We start from the raw sequence: 6000 nt of genomic DNA, 5'->3' as shown, positions 1-6000 counted from the left end.
AGATAAATTACCAGACAGTATTAGGTTTCTCCTTCTAATTCCTACAGGTAAGAAAATTTGGTGGGGGCAGCCCTGGTGGCTTAGTGGTTTAGCGCTGCCTTCAGCCCAGGGCGTGATCCTGGAGACCTGGGATCGAGTCCCACGTCGGGCTCCCTGCATGGAGCCTGCTTCTCTCTCTGCCTCTGTGTGTGTGTGCGTGTGTGTGTGTGTGTGTGTGTGTGTGTGTGTCTCATGAATAAATAAATAAAAATCTTTTTTAAAAAAAAGAAAGAAAGATTTGGTGGAAGAGCCCATGTTCTATTTCAAGGGCTGATGGATAAATAATATTGATCTAAATTTGATTGAGGCAGTGGAGCATCCACTTGCTGGTTAGATTAACCCCAGGTGCATGTTCCCTCTATCTGTAGGATTTAACCCAGATCATGTTTTCTATATAAAGGTGGCAGTTAAGTGAAGAATTAGTGAGATTTAATAATTCATAACCTCTTCACTAGAAATTATGAAGTTTCCTCTGGCTTGAGAGAGTGTTTGTCAAGATTGGAAAAATCACTCTAGAAGCATTTATAAACAATTGCATTGGAAATTGCCAAATTGCCCCTGTAACAGGTGAGGCCATCTCTTTTAATCTACATGAATATACCACAAAGCAAGGAAATTGTATAGGAGGGCTTTTGCACCCAGGGAGGAAGTTTCGGAGTCTAAGACATTGATTTGTTGGACATCCTCCAGAACTATCCTGTATTATCTTACACTGCCCTGTATTCCACATATAGTAATTTATGTACTATCCAGCAGTTGACAAACCTATTTCCTTAAAAGTATGAATAAATAAAATAACTAGGAAGTTAAGCTCAGATAAAAGCAGGATCTGAGCTGAATTCAATCTACTAGAAGCATGATAGGGTATGAGAGCATTCGTATGGTGGCAGGTCTAAGACAAGTAATGCTGCTGACTGTCTGACCAAAATATGTCAGTATGAATTGTTTTCAAGTATCCAAAAACCATCAGTCCTCAACCAGATTGAGAATATTCCTGTAGCTAGGGATCCTTCTAATCTTCCCAAGGAGCAAGTCCAAATTACTGAGTAAGCGTGAGCATCAAATTTCAGTAAGAAGGCAACTCGTGCTAGGAAATGGAATCATGGTCAGGATGGAGAACAGGAGGCTGGCATGTCCTGCCTTTGCCTGGGCATCCTCAGCACCAACAGTCCTGCAGTCCTCTTCAGACCAACCACGAGGCTGCAGAGATAAAGCAAAACAAAAGCAAATAGCATTTCTATTCCCTTTACAGGCAAATAAAATCCAAAAGATATGGATCTTTGAACGGATTCTATAGTCATAAATAGACTTCAGGGTGAGCTGCCTATATTTCTTCACTATTGAATCCAATCTGCTGTGAAAAATTTTCACTGTCTCCAAGTCATCATGAAAACATTCTCAGCTAATTGAGACATTCCCAAACAATTAAGATAACCAGATGCGTCTGTTATTTGTAATTACCTGAACATGCATTCCTTTCTTGGAGAATAGTTCCATTTTTTGAGCCTTTTGAACTACTCCAGATAATGAAAATGAAGATTACTGTGTGTGCATTTTTCACTCAGCCTAATTTTGACGTAGAATTACCTCTTTCCAAAATTAAGCAGCAAAACTGGAAACATGTGTGCAAAAAAGGACTTTTTCATTTTGCCTTATGCCGAAATAATGCTCCTCTCCCTATATAAATCACATTTCTGACAATTTCTAAGACTTAAGTTAATGCAGATTTACATGTAAAAGATGGAATCCAAAAGTTAAGGAAAAAATAAACAATTTATAATTACCACTCATGACCTGCCACATTTAATCTTTTAGATTCATGATGGTTCTCTAGCATTATTTGCATTTCTTAGCGTGTAGATGTAGAGGGTTGCTGAAAGTGGTAACTACCACTGTGACTACTGCTCTTTCTACTCTTAGCACTACTACTGGCCCTACTCTCCTGATAAGAATATGCAGTTTCTCCAAATGAAGATCTTCATTAGTGACTTGGCATGTTGTTAAAGCATTTTGTTATTGATTTGTCCAATTTTACAAAGAATTGATCAGAATAACTTACCACTTGAGTCCAATAATAATCCTACGATATTTTCACTTTTCCAACTGTGCAAGTCCTTGTAAAATTTCCAGGTACAATTCAAATTCTACCTGTGTCTTGTCTCAACTTTATAGCATTAGTCTTCACTATTTATTTATAAATTACTTTTATATCTCCTTTTAACTTTTTTCTATAATTGCCTTGAGCAGTTATTTAGCTTGCATTAGGATTTGAATTTTTGTATGCCCAATCTGAAGGCAAGGCTTGCCCTATCCTTGTTTTCAATTTTTACCTACTATTTTAGCTTTTGCACATGGTAGGTGCTCAATAAATATTTGATTTACTTTTATTTGAAAAGGTCTTATGCCTTTCTGATATATTCATTCCCTCCAGCAAATACAGTCTTTCAGTGTTAAACAATTTTGGATTCTCAGCTATTGGAACATTATAATCTGCCTATAAGATAAATGAAACTCTTTTCCCTTGCCCTGGGCAGTGGAGATGGTATCACTCTAAGTCACTCCATGAAGGCAAAGTTTCCTCCTTAGAAGATCAACACCAGAAAAATGTCCCTGGAGGTGGATAATGATGTCAGAGGATGTACAGTGGGAGAAAGGAACAGAACAAAAAAATGAAGGAGAGAGTTGAGGATGAAAAGGAGGGGAGAGGAAGAGGAGGAAAGAAGAGAAGTGAAGAGGGGTAGAAAAGCAATTGTTTTACCTATATATTACATTTTTTAAAGACTTTATTTTTTCATGAGAGACACACAGAGAGAGGCAGAGACATAGGCAGGGGTAGAAGCAGGCTCCCTGCAGGGGGAGCCAGATGTGAGACTTGATCCCAAGACCCCGGGATCAGAACCTGAGTCAAAGGTGCTCACCCACTGAGCCACCCAGGCATCCCTATAAATCACATTTGTTAATAGTGAATATTAATATCATGTTACAAGTGAGGATGAGTGATACTCATGCAGCAGTTACCAGAAATTTTCCACCTTTGATGAGTTCTTCTGAGCTAGTGTAGAATGCTTTTCATTCTTACACAATAGTGTTGTTTTATCATAATGATGAAGAGTAGCTTCATGAGTTTCCCAGACCTATCGTACAATTATCATCAAAGAATAAGGACTACTGGCCAACTCATACAAAACCAAATTCATTATTTCTGTTAACTGTCCCTCTGTATTTTCCTGGCTCAAACCATGAGACATTTTGTTGTTTTGAGAGAAGAATAGAAATTGCAACCATACATCTCTCACTACAAATCCTTGTTCTGTTACTTAATAATTTTATGACTTTGGACAAGTCATTTTTTTCCCTTGGAATACATTTTTCTATTTTTAAAGTGACAAGAGTAATACTAACTATGTATGTATAATAGGTGTTCCATCAATGTTAAATTTTACTATTAAAATCTTTATCCATTAAAAAAATCTTAGCACTTGAATAAAGTAAACTTTTGGAGGAAAAAAATTATAAGCTTTCATTGTTGTCTTAAATTGCTTTTTTATTATGTTTTACTTAAGTATGTGCGACTGTACTTATAATTCATATATTTAAAAAAGATCTAAACAAAGCTTCACATTGCATGTGTTTAATTAATTAAACAAGGAGGCCACTAGATTGAAGTTACTCTAATGCCGTGGAGGTCTATGTAAGCAAAACAAAAATCTAAGCCTGTAAATGCTTCAGGGTGATGAAATCAAAACACTAAATACAACCAATCGGGAACAGCCAACTAGGCTTTAAGCTGTGGCCGATAAGAGAATTTATTTATTTATTGTTTTTTGCTGTCTCACTTTCTCCATTAAAATCTTTTCCCTAACTCCTGTCAGTGGAGCACTTATAATCACTTCTGGTTTGGTGCTGCCCAATTGGAGTGGATAAATGCTCAGATATATCCTTAAACATTTTAATATGCCTCAGTTTACTTTTAATAAATACAAATAAAAATATGTAGCCAAAACTGTTCAAAATGATTTAATGTGGCAGATGATGTTATGATATTTTGCTAAATTAAATGATATGTAGGTTGAATTGTAAAATAATATACAAATTGGCATTTGATTCGCTGTCAATTTGTATATTTGTAATGTTGAACCTAATGGACTATTTCCTTAAATCATATGCATCACTGTTGTCACTTTTCCTTTTTAAAGAATATCTAATTTGGACCACAATACATTGTTTCAATGAATATATAGAAATTCACCCAAAAATTAATACCAAAAAATTATACAATATAATTTAATGGCATTTTTTTTTCTTTTTGCAACTTATTATTTAAATTCCAGTTAGTTAGGGGCATCTGGGTGGCTCAGCTGGTGGAGTGTCTGACTTCAAGTTATGGAATCCAGCCCCATGAGGGCTGGTGAAGCCCTCTAAGCAGTGAAGAGTCTGCTTCAGATTCTTTCTCCTTCTCCCTCCTGCTCTGCCCCTCCCCACTTGCATGCATGCTCGCTCTCTCTCTCAAAAGGAATAAATAAAAAATCTTAATTAATATAATTAATTCCAGTTAGTTAACATACAGTATAATATTAGTTTCAGGTGTAGAATTTAGTGATTCAGCCTTCCCATACAACACCCGGTGGTCATCACAACAAGTGCTCTCCTTAATCTCCATCACCCATTTAACCCATCCGCCCCACCTACCTCCTCTCTAGCAACCGTCCGTTTGCTCTCTATATTTAGGAGACTTTTCTGATTTGCCTCTCTTTTTCCTCCCCTATGTTCATCTGTGTTGCTTCTTAAATTCCACATATGAGTGACCTCATATGGTATTTGTCTTTCTCTTATTTCACTTAGCATAATCTCCAGCTTATTTGATCAAGGGTTAGTATCCAAAATATATAAAGAACTTATAAAACTCAGTACTCAAAAAACAAATAATCTAGTTTAAAAATGGGCAGATGATGTGAATAGACGTTCTTTCCAAAGAAGACATACAGATGGCTAACAAATACATGAAAAAATGCTCAACATCACTCATTGTCAGGGAAATACAAATCAAAACTACAGTGAGATATCACCTCACACCTGTCAGAATGACAAATTCTTCATTGTTTATTATTGCTTAATCCTCATGAACTTTTGCAAGTTGTGATGTACAAATATGGGTCTGCAGAGAACATCTATAAGCAACATGGAAGATACTTACTCCTCTACATGGATTTCTTTAAGTTTAGTGGTTATACCACTACTGCCTGGTGACAATTTAATTATTCAACCAGAATTCTCTATTTGAACAATGATAAAAAGCTTTGGAAGTTTGTACCAGGTGCTGTGATGTCATTTACTGTTCATTTGGTGCAAAAATCCCATTTATATATTAAGTCTGCCTTTGTTCTTTTCTCATTAGCTTGTGACAATTAATGTAGAACATTATTCCACCACATTGTCATTTTCATGATGTCAAAACATTCTAGATTTATTAAATAAATTATGAAGCTAAAACCCTAGCCTGTGAAAATATCTTTCAATAGTAGCTGATCACTGTAAAAGAAGTTTTGTCTTTATAATTAGTGAAAGAATCCAACAAGAGTACAATAGCAGACATATGATGATCGCTGTCTCATTAACATTAGGGTGTGATCACCTAAAGCCAGCCAGAAATGTTCTGACTATATTTTATCACTGGGTACCCATAAGATTATTCACTCACACATAAACCTGAGCACTGAAATCATATGGCAATACTTGGTTCTAAGGTGGTTTACTAGATAATTCAGAATATGTTCTGTCCTTTCATATTTTAAAAATTGTAATCAATGTGAAAACATAAAATTAAAAACAAAAAAAACCTCATTATTGTAGATCTCTTTGACTTTTCATAATGCTGTCACAGACCCTCATGGATGAGTAGACACAGCAAATTAACACATTTAATGCCAAGAGAAAATCATTGGAGGGCACATGGTAAGTTTG

At 35.8% G+C, this 6000-nt stretch overlaps 1 long non-coding RNA gene across 1 annotated transcript in view; it reads right to left on the bottom strand.

Annotated features, from left to right (window-relative positions):
• Positions 1-285: 285 nt before the first annotated feature.
• The window catches only part of LOC111097770, a 44198-nt gene continuing 38483 nt past the window's right edge, over positions 286-6000 (bottom strand). Inside the window, exon 4 of the long non-coding RNA XR_005366093.1 lies at positions 286-1239. This is a non-coding gene — a long non-coding RNA (uncharacterized LOC111097770). The remainder of the gene's footprint in view (positions 1240-6000) is intronic.

This window comes from Canis lupus, chromosome 10, assembly GCF_011100685.1.
Source record: "Canis lupus familiaris isolate Mischka breed German Shepherd chromosome 10, alternate assembly UU_Cfam_GSD_1.0, whole genome shotgun sequence".
Lineage (NCBI taxonomy): Eukaryota > Metazoa > Chordata > Mammalia > Carnivora > Canidae > Canis > Canis lupus.
This window is presented reverse-complemented; position numbering and strand designations above follow the sequence as displayed.